This window comes from Fukomys damarensis, unplaced genomic scaffold, assembly GCF_012274545.1.
Source record: "Fukomys damarensis isolate Sample0158 unplaced genomic scaffold, DMR_v1.0_HiC HiC_scaffold_26, whole genome shotgun sequence".
Lineage (NCBI taxonomy): Eukaryota > Metazoa > Chordata > Mammalia > Rodentia > Bathyergidae > Fukomys > Fukomys damarensis.
In genome coordinates this window covers 14672049-14683468 of record NW_022900938.1, presented here as the reverse complement: position 1 = coordinate 14683468, position 11420 = coordinate 14672049, and the positions used below count along the sequence as shown (strand labels likewise).

The 11420-nt window shown below is 37.4% G+C and overlaps 1 protein-coding gene across 3 annotated transcripts in view; it reads right to left on the bottom strand.

Annotated features, from left to right (window-relative positions):
- Positions 1-11420, bottom strand: part of Pde1a (phosphodiesterase 1A) — a 313193-nt gene that overhangs the window by 6789 nt on the left and 294984 nt on the right. The window lies entirely within an intron of this gene.

The window sequence follows — 11420 nt, the reverse complement described above, 5'->3', positions numbered from 1 at the left end:
AAAAAAAAAAAAAAAAAAAAGTAAATACAGACAAAAATAAATTGGCCTTTGAGAAAATTTAAGAACATCAGAAGATGGAAACAATTTGTAAATTGTTGAAGACTTCATTTTACCATGGATTTTGTACACATTTCTCTGAAGATACTATACATTTCCTTTTTATTGGGTCTACAGAGCATAACAAATGTTCCAGTGATTATTTAACTTTTGAAGCTGCAGTTTAACCTGAGAATACAAAGTGATGTTCTGATGAATGTCTATTAAATCACATGTAAAATTATGCATATTTTTCAAGAATATTTTAATTGAATTCTTTTACACAAGCCCTCTAATGATAAGTGTCTTTTATCACATGTCAATTAGTTGGTAAGAATCTAAAACAAGGGGGAGTATGAGTTTAGTAATGTTCCAGACAAAACAACCTGCAAAAACAAACTAATGGAATTTATAACCTTTGAATCACTCAGCTTCTACATAAAACTTAATGAAAAATAAACAATACAATGGAAACTTCCGGAGAAGTTGCAGAGAATTCATCAATATTACCATTGTGAAGCAAAACATAGTGATAAAGGAATCATACAAGATACAAAGCAAACAAAATAAACAACAATTACCTTTTGAGTCAGTTCTTTAAAATATATTTCGGGGAATATTTTTGTACGATGTAATGCTCTTCCTTGTCTGAACTTATTTGAAGATGTTTTAACCATTAAACTTTGCACCAGTGAACTCTGACAAAATCCGTTCCTTCCTTCCAACAGATTTTGTAAGACTGTGTCTATTCAGTTGTGGGACGTTACTGAAATTATATAGTTAGTGGTCATATAGAATCACTAAGCAAATGTATGTTGTTCCTCTAAAATACATTCAAGAGGGGGAAACTTCTGATCAAAACATCAGTCTCACAACTTTTCTGATCATTCTTAAATGATAAAAACTATCCTTTGATTATGTTAAGTTGCCAAAGTCTCAAATCAGAAGGTCTGGTCACATACACAGCAAGCAAAGGTAACATTTCTTTCCCCTCTTAGGTTTGTTACAGAACCCGGAAATGGTTTGTGTGTCTGTTTTGTGGCAGAGCTGATGTTTGTTTCATTTCTTGTTTCATCTCTTGCAAGTGGCTACTTTGTGTTCCTGGGCTGGTACAAGGCCGCAAGAGCCAGTTTCCCACCCAACATGCACTCTGAAGGACAGCTTTGTACTTTCTAGACCTGGCAGGTGGCAGAGCTGAGCCCTTTTTCTGCAAGCACATTCTTGAGTTCGTCAGAGACTTCTCACCGTCTTGGGGAGGCACAACAAACTGTTTTCTTTAGTATGTCCAGAGCCCATGGGAATTTCCGGCTAGTTCGTTTCCAGCTTCTGTCTGCTGAGGTCCCATCAACCTTGCAGACACGAGTGTGACATTTGCTTTTCAGGAGACTCTCCTCCTCGAGACATCTGTCCCCACAGGCTGGAATTCACACAGCAGACTCTGTGGGCTCCCCTGTCACCATCTACCTCGTAGATCTCTCAGGAACCGCATTTGACTCCCATTGTCCTCTTGTCTTCAGTCTCTTCGAAGGTCCCAGAAACACTTTTCTCTTGATTTGGGGTGAAGAAAGAAGCATTTCCATAACTTTACCAATAGCAGTGATCTACTTAATGAAATCCTCCTCATAAATTCTTTTCCAAGCAACTTAACCTTTCATTTGTTTGAGTTGAGGGAGGGTTCTAAGCATTCTTTGACTGTCTTTTAAATCTTTTTTGAAATTCCTGTCTCATAACTCAGTTGTTTCCTGACATTTTTCATCTTTGAGTCTTGATTTAAACTTCTGATTTAATATCCTGTTACTTAAGACCAGATTAGAACAGAACAAAATAGTCTGGAATAGAACAGAATTGGAAAAAAAAGTGACAAGAACAGACTGAATTAAAAGAAAGGAATATAAGTATTTAAAAGGTTCAGTGATTCTCAAAAATTTTAGGAGAACATTTTACAGTCAGAAAAGGATACCAAGGTCTGCTCACTCACCAAAAACTACTCTTATTTCTAGTGGATAAAAACTTAGCAGTAAGAAAAGAATAGGAAAATAAAATGCCAACAATGTAGTAATTATAAAACAAATAAATTCTAAATGATACATGGGTTATATCCAAGAGTATTTGTGTATATGCAATTAGAAAACCAGTAATTAAATACTAAGGCCAACTTGAGATAAGAGCTTTGCAGCACTGAAAATATATCATCTTTAGAAGAGACTGGGCACATTCAGAGTGGTAGAGCCGTAGACTATTATCTTCTTCAAACTGTAAATCCCAGTTGTTCTCAAGGATACATAAAACAATATTATGGCACCTAATAGCTTAGGAAGACACTGAATAGAGTCTTCAATAAATCCAAATCACATTACTTTTAGTTAATTAAACTTCAGTTGTAGAAGCCTTTACAATTAACTTTGGTAATACCACTTCTGAACTACTGTCTTAGTTACTTTTCTCATTACTGAGCCAAAATACCTGACACCAGGAGGAAAGGTTTATTTAGCTCACAGTTTGTAAAGGTTTCAATTTGTAGCTGGCTGGCTCCAAAGTCGGTGGCATGGCAGAGGAGCGTTGCATAGGAGAAGCAGTTTATGGCAGGCAGAAGGCAGCAAAGTGTCAAAGTAGTGAAGCAGCAAAGAAGTAGCAGCAGCCCTCTTTCTGTCCCTTATATTCCATCCAGGCTACCCACCCTTAGGGCAAGTAGCACTCACACCCAAGTCACAGCACCCTTAATCCCAGCATCACACCCTTAATCTGAGCATCACACACCCTAGATCCTGCCATGTCTGAAAAGCCCAACCTATGATTGCTTGAGGCTTTGGGTGGGACCTCTAGACATAAGCCTTAACAGTCACTCTTCATCTTTTATTAAAAGAATCACATTAGTTTGACACATTCTGCCAGAAAAGAAATTATTTGCATTGTTCAATCCTTTAACAACTGTTTTAGATGATCTTCATAGCTGAAGGGTGGTCTATGTCAAAGTCTGTAAGAAATAACCACACAGTCCATGTTTCCAGACATTGTTTAACCATCAGTCCCTCTTTATAAGTAGAGTCTAAATTCAGCAGAGAGGGGAAGATGTTCGTGGGATGGACAGAGCCACTAAACCAAACAGCAGTTCTGTGTGTGTCACTGATCCCAGCCCTCAGACCACACCCAGAGCTTGCTTCGATTCCCTTAGAGGCACAGTATGTTAGACTCATAGATGATGTTGATGATAATTCAAAGGAGGAATATAAAGCTCGTTATTGAGGGGACAGCAAAGACTCCAGTTCTCCAGTGATGCTGTTGACTCATTATTTGAAAAATAACATTAGGATACATTATTACATAACAGTAACCAACACCTTCTGAACACCTACTAGGCAGCAGCCACTCCTCTCAGTGCTTTGCTTACCTGTGTTGTTCACAGCAGCCCTGTGATGAGAGTTTAACAAGAATGGAAGCCAAGAAGTTGGTGGACTTAGCTGTGCAAGGTCTTGGAGCTACTGACTGGCTACCTCTCTCCAACAGTCAACCAGATTCTTAAGCTCTTGTTACATTTTTTTCACTCTTGCCATATCCACAAGCCACTGGCACTTTCTTCCAAAATATTTTTTCTAAACTTTACATCCATTCCCTTTTTGAAACAATAGTAAATAGTAATTTATTACATTGTAAATAGTATTCCTTCCCTAAAATAACTAAATTACATATGCTTTTGTATTTTTCTAATATATAAAATTTACAATAAAAAGTCACATTTCTATGGATATAAAAACACAATGATTGATTTAATTTAATAGAATGTGTTGCACACCTATTTTTTTACTTCTCTAAGTCAACAATCCCTGCCTGTGGGTAGGAAAATCAACACTATAACTTGTACCTTAGACATGAGTATCAAAGGGATACCTGGCTACCCCAGGCATTGTAGCCAATGTGAGTTTGGGGGACAGAACACAAAAATTTTCCCCAGAAAACTACTCCAGTTAATTTTCCATGTTTAACAGCAACATCAAATAATATTTGAAAAGAGCACAAACTTAGTTTGTGGAGATTTTTCAACAGAAACCACTAGTTCAGAGTTACACTGCATTCTTAGTGTAGTTCTTCACGAGAAAAATGCCTCTGCTATGCACAAAGGGGTTTTACTCAAGCTGCCACATCAAAGTTGCTTCAGTTTTATTTTCAGCCCATTATGTAGTTTATGCTGCCAATAACTAGAATGAATTGATGATCAAAAGTTATATTTGCAGTCACTGGAGAATGTAATACCTGGGAGAGCAGAGCTCTGGATTCTGTTTGGCGTTTGGGATCCATATGATTTGTCTTCAGCACAGTGAAAATAGTTTTCCTATTTTTGCTCTTAATTTACATGTACCTGGAGACGCAAAAATTATATTTCCTGTCTTTTTTTGAGTGTGCTTGAAGGTAACAGCAAGAGAAGAAAGGATCACTGGAAAAAAGAAGAAGGCTGGTTGCTAAAGCAAAAGTCCATGTCCCTCCCAAAGATGTGACTCTGGTCTATAAAGTTGGAGAAAGTAATACCTTAGTTGATAAAGCAGTAATACTTTATTTGATACATGAGATACAAATCAAGAAGTAAATTATTTCTTCGCTCACTAAAGCAAAAATATAAACATCTAATTTTAGCTCGGCAAGGTGGCTCATGCCTGTAATCTCAGCACTCTGTGAAGCTAAGGTTGGAGGATTACTAATTCAAGCCCAGCCAGCTCAATTTAGAAATTTAGTGACCTAGTGAATCCTGTCTCAAAAAAAAAAAAAAATGTTAAAAGGGGCTGTGGATGTAGCTCAGTGTGAAGACTCAAGTCCTATCAAACACACATCACACACACAGGTATTAGGCTCTGAATATGTGAGGAGTTCTATGAGTGATCTAGGGAAAATGAAAGATTTGTATACATACTCATCTGCCAGTTGGTGAAATTATATTCCAGCTGGGAACATAATATGTCAAAGAGCAGAAATCTGAACGTTTACATTCTGTTGGAACCACAGAGTTTGAACAATGTGGGAGTTCATGAAACTGACTATTTGAAAGAATTCAATCTAAAATTGTGCCTACAGGATGTGTCTGTTTTGCGGTTTACACATAGAAAAAAAAATTTTTTTTCAGCACTGGAGATAGAACTCAGGGCCTTCACACTGAGCTGTAGCTCCAGCCTTTATTTTTTATTTTGAAACAGGGTCTTGCTAAGTTGCCAAATTGCACAGAGTGGGCTAAACTTGTGATCCTTCTGCCCCAGCCTCCCAGAGTGTTTGGGTTAGAGGTGTGCAGTGCCCTGCCAGGCTGGAATATGTTCTTCATGAGGGAGACAAGGAAGTAAGATCTGGGAGTGGAGTCCGAGGAAAGGTAGGAGTTTGGGTCAGGATAAAAGGATAGGATGCTATGTGCCCCAAAATCACATTATCTTTTATAAGTAGGGAAAAATTACACATAGAAGACTAATTTTATTTATATTCATCTAAAGCAGTTTCAAAAGTTGAAACTTGGAGAAATAATTTATAAAACGAAAACATTTCGATTTGGTTTAAGTATTCTCAACAAAGTGTTCTGGCGAACTGGATTTTCTATTTAAAGTCGGAGTAAGAGAGCGGTCAAGACCAAGGCCAATGCATCACTGAGCAGGAATCAGAACCCACTGACCCAAAGGGGGCGTTTGCACGGATTCAGAGGAGAGCTCGCCTGGTGTCTGCGGAGCACAATTGAGTCAACGGGACACTTTTCATCTTCCTGCTTTGAAAAGCTCCTTTCGCTTGAAATTCCGTTCGTTGAGCTAATTAAATTGTTCAGCGGTAAGAAGAGCAAGCCTCACTTTGGAAGACAGGAGATTCTCCATTTACCCCTCTTCTCTCCGCAGTAAAGCCTGCAAGACGCCATGAGCTCCAAAGGGCTCCAGTATCAAGGGCCGCACAAATCCTATGCCCTTGGCTTTCAAATTAAAGGGTTCTGATGCTACTGGAGAGGAACAGTCACGATTTGTGACTCTGGGAGCAAGGAGTTTTGGTTAAATTTTAAAGTCCATAATTATATAACTACTTTTCTGTGCTTAAAAAGTGAGAGGCGTAAAGGAGCGCCAGAATTGTCAGCTTTTTTTGTTTGTTTTGTTTTGTCTTGTCTTGATGAATTCTGACTCTCCGACCTATGCCACCATGCCCCTGGCACTGCGGGCCTCAGGGTTTTAATTGCGCTTGCTCTTCTTGCACACTCAAACACACCGAGAATGAAGGATTTCTAAGCCGGAGAACTCACAAATCACAGCTTCCTGGAGATGCTGCAGAGCCGATCTCAATGTTAATCTTCAACAGATTTTTCAGTGGAAAGGACCGTTTTTTGTATAATTTCCCAAGCAGGGAGGATGAAAGAGAGCCAGGGATATATGTCTGTGGTTTGTTTGTTTGCTTCCTTTTTTGTTTTGTTTTTCTCTTCGCTCTTTTTTGCTTTCTCCCTCCTTCCCTCCCCCTCCCTCCCTTCCTACCTTTCTTTTCCCTTCTTGCTTTTTTGGTGGAACCTAAAATACCATTTGCAATCTTCACCATAATTTTCACTAAATAACTACAGAAGATCAGCAATGCTGGCAGCTTACATAAACCCAAATTCTAGGAGTCGTTACATATTCCTGATGATAGCCTGTAAATATTACTTGATAAATGTGTATAAAGAATTGGAGATACCAAATACCAACACACGTTTGTTTTTATTTTTATAGCAATTGTTTATATTATCTCTCAGCTTCATATCATCAAATTTTAGGGAATTTGGAGGTTTAGCTCCTATGTTCATTAGGTCCCCAAATCAGCCAAGGTAGAAATCAATCTCTCATATTTAGCTATGTCTTCATCTAGAATGAAAAAAGATCTGGATCTAGAGAAAGATCTAGAATGAGAAGGAAGAAAAATTCCCTCTGCTATTTCTTTCTCACGTGTGTACGTACATGCTGTCTGTCACGTAATGTTGCTGGCTATGATGAGGGTTATCACAAGGAGCGTGCAAAGAATATTAGTGTCATCCACTGTGCTTTTTGAAAGCAGTGAGAGAAGAAATAGCATCTTTTGGATATATATACAATTTTTTCTATTAAAATAAACTTGCAAATTCAGGCTTTAAAATAAGAGCACTTTAAACAATTTGCCACAAAATACTTTACTGATTTATACTGTCCAGCCATGTTTGGGGGGAGTGGTCAGATTTATGATCTATAAAGATTCCTAAGAGGACTACTCTCATGATGGAAGTGAAATTAGAATAAACTGTGGGTGTTCCATCATCTGAACACCTCAAAACTATTACCTTAATCTCACTGTCTGACCTTTATTTGATGAGAACTCTGTGTCCCACTGATGGGTCCAGATTGTCCCTGTTCTGCAGACTTGTTGTGTTTTATTGCAGCCTCCCCTAGGACAGAAAGGTGCTGTGGGACACGGGAGCCTTCTCAGTGAACGTCATGTCCAGAATGGTGAGCGGATATCATTTAGTGCACTTTGAATCGTATTTTTGTTGTTACCCCCACAAAGTTTTCTGGATGTGATCAGATTAGTTCAGTCTTCAAAATCACTCCTTGCCATCGTCTCGCTGAAGAATACCCTACCTCAGGTTCAAGATCACCCTGTAATAGAGTTTCTGTGTCAGACCCTTGCAAGCTGTCATTATTTTCTCTTGAAGACACCTACAGAATCACACCTGAGCAGAAATTTTGGATGAGTCTTTCTCCTGTGCCTTTTATAATTTCTTATTTGGGGAAAGAATGAGATATGGAAATTTAAAGTATATAAAATGCAAATATGTATACTGCATGATTTCTGATAGTTTTCTAAAGGTGTATAATTAATGAGATAAAATTCTATTAGCCAAAGTATGTACAACAGTCATAGAAGAAGTAAAGTTAGGAAAGCAGAAAATTATGGTTGTATATCAAGTCCAATCTAAATATTCTTTCAGGAAATAATTAAATTGCCATGAACCAAGTTTTCTGGATTTCCTAAGGGACCTATTTGAGATCATTTAAGTCTAAAGAACATTCTTCTTTAAGAATCATTTTCTTTCTCTGATGGATTCTAAGGTGAAAAAAAACTAAGTGGCAGAATCCTCAAGAGAAAAACTATTTAGATTAAGGTAGTCCATTTATAGTTTTATAAAACAGGCAGTTGAATCAACTACTCAAAGTTAAGCCAATTCCATTTCAGTTCTTTCATGAAGAAAATTGGATGGATATTTGCAATATTTAGGAGATATACTCTAAATGATATCTTGATGGATTAAGAATGGAGAGGTGATAGAAATCACTTTTGTACTAAGATTAATTCACCATACAGCACTTACTCAACTTACTGATGGAACTGCCCATTGCGTGCTTTTTCATAAGTGAAGTAATATTGAAATTGTTAAGACCAAGAATGTTTCCTGTCATATGCTTCTCTAAGGAAGCCTTCCCTATGATCTTCATTTAGTTTGGTGGCATTTATGTAAACCCAGGAGAAAAATGAGAGGTACCTAGAAAGCACTGAGTTCTAAACACTTTACAGGTATTTACTATACATATATATTTTGTCATCAGCACTGCTTTTGAGACAGACACTATTTTTGCAAGTTTCACAGTTAAATCAACTGAAACACAGAGATCAAATAGTTTGAAATTATGTAATAAATAAATGATGATATCAGAATTGGAAAACCATTTCATTCTAGAGTCCTAGATCTCAACTCTATATTATCCTGCCTCCATGGATGGCAACTTAATCCCTTCTAGATTTTCATCTTTTTTTAGTATATGCCTTATCTTTGAAATTAACTCTGATTGTATATTACAGCCAAGATTTTCCCTGAGAGTGTAGAGTCAGAGAGTAGGGATAAATACAGTTCTTTGTGGAAATACATTCTTCTGTATTAGACATCAGCCATTATTAGCTAATTAATCCTTGGAGGACTCCTACTAGTCTACTACAATTAATCATTAAATCAGCAGTGAGGAGAGCTCAGTAAAGAAAGTACTGGGAAAAAAATGGCTCTTAAAACATACTAAAGTTTTTTTCCAGAAGGAAAATAACTTGGCTAATTTTAAACTGAATTGGGTAGTGGGCAAATCTGAAAATACAATAAAAACCATATATTAAACCATTTTACCCCAGTCATTCATTCCCACTGTGATATAAACACTATTCGTAAGATAACTGTTCCTTAAAATTTTTATGTCATTTGTAATGAAAGAGAAGCATTTAAGCATTGTTGGAACAATTGGTGAAATTGATATAAAGGACAATTAAATTCATGAAATTTGATCTATCTTTTAGACATCTTAGAAGAGGGACCTACATAGTGAAAATAAATGAATAGGCTTTATTGTGGAAATGACAAAATTAATGAATTTCTGCTCAAAGAAAATTTATTGACACATACCATAGTATCTCAATAGAGAGAAATGCCACAAAGTTCTACTTGAACTGATATTTTAAACCAGAAATGTTCAGATGTAACTATCAGATGAATCTGTTCTGTATCAGTCGAGCCAGGTCAATCGAAGTATAGTAGATGTCAACTGAGCGATCTGCAAAAATGGATTCCCTTTCTCACACAGGTTCGGGTAGATTTCCAGCAAGAATATCAAAATCTCCAAGTCTTTTTGTCAAGTTAGAGATGCCATCACACATGAGGTTTTACTTAAAGGTGTTCAATGATGGTAAAACTTACGCTTCCGTGACCTGATTTTTACTTCTGGAAAAAAAGTGGGGGAGCACTTATTTTAACAATCTAGAGACCTTCTGTTCTTGAGGAAAGTTTTAGCAAATATAAAACCAACCTATCAAAAATGAAATTTCAGAGTATAATCTATAAGGTTTCTGGCTTTTAACTCAGGCAAAATAGATGCAAATCCCCTTTCAAAGACAAAATATTTGAATTTAGATGCATATTTGTAAGTTCTCTAAATTTCAGTTTCATCAGACTTTTTCTTTCCTTGTTGAATTGCCATAATACATTCTTGTAGAAATAAAATTTCACACCCAAATCCATAAATTTTAATATGTTAAAGTGAAAATGTCTGTGAGATGTGACTGGTTGGATGGCCAATACTGGAAAGCTCACTGGATGAGGTGGGCCGAGAGGTAGAAGTAGATTTGATGACACAAACATGCTAGCCTTGGGTGTAAGAGTTCCCAATAAATTTCTTCCTTTTTCTGTGTTTACCCTTTTCATCTTTTCTGTATATTATATGAAACTGAAAGGGAAGGAGAAAGTTTGATTCATTTGTAATGTACATACACATCTGTCACATTGGCTGGCTTTCTTGGCTTCCTTAGTCCTGTTTTTACCTTGGCAAAATGGAAGACCCAAATCATGGGAGGACTGTTTGGCTGACCAAATAGAAATAAGGACTGTGATGGACTGTGGTACTATATTGCCAGGCACATAATTTTATACTTAGCAGAAAAAGAATCCACATTTTGATTGGCATTAATTCTAACATAATTACAAAAATCACTTACAATGTATAATTTAACATATTACATTTCAAGATATTTCAAATTCCACAGCCCCCATGGTTTCAACTCTCCCAGGTCAGTAATGGAAAACCTTTTAGACCTCTCAAATATAACAATCAGCCAGCTTCAATATGTATACCATAGGTTCACCACTACTATCCTAGACCACCCACAGTTTTTTGGTTTGTGTCTGTGTTTCCCCAAAGCCTCATACACTCAATGGGTAGGGTTTTTTCAGAGGATCTAAAGTGGATCTAAGGTGTGTGATGCTAGGATCAAAGGTGTGTGATAACTAAATTAGTCTACTGACTAGTTTGCCATAGCTCTGAGTATGGATAATGCAATGTAGCCTGGATATAATATAAGAGATAGAAAGAGGACTACTGTGCTTGCTTGCTACTTCTTTGCTGCTTTGCTGCCTTCTGCCTGCCATGAACTGTTTCTCCTCTGCAATGCCCCTCTGCTGTCCACCCTGCCTTGGAGCCAGCCAACTATGGACTGAAACCTCTACAAACTGTGAGGTACAGCAAACCTTTCTTCTATTAACTTTCAATGTCAGGTATTTTGTCTCTGCAACAAAAATAACTATGACAACAGTCCAGTTTTAAATGGAAATGTCCCAAAATAAACATGTTTTAAAGTGTCTACTGTTCTGAATAGAGTGATGAAATCTCACCCAGTCCCACACCATCTCACTTGGGATGTGATTCATTCATCCCTCTGTCCAGGACAGTCACAAGCTATACCATTCCCATCCATCAGGCACTCAGCAGTCTCGCTCATTAGGTGCAGACTGTGCTGCATCTCTGTGCTTGTGACTGAGCAACCTTTGCTTTCATTGTTAATGGCCCCAAGGTGCAAGAGCAGAGGTTCTGCCAGTTCAGATATGCTTGAGAGGAGCAAGAGACTGCAGC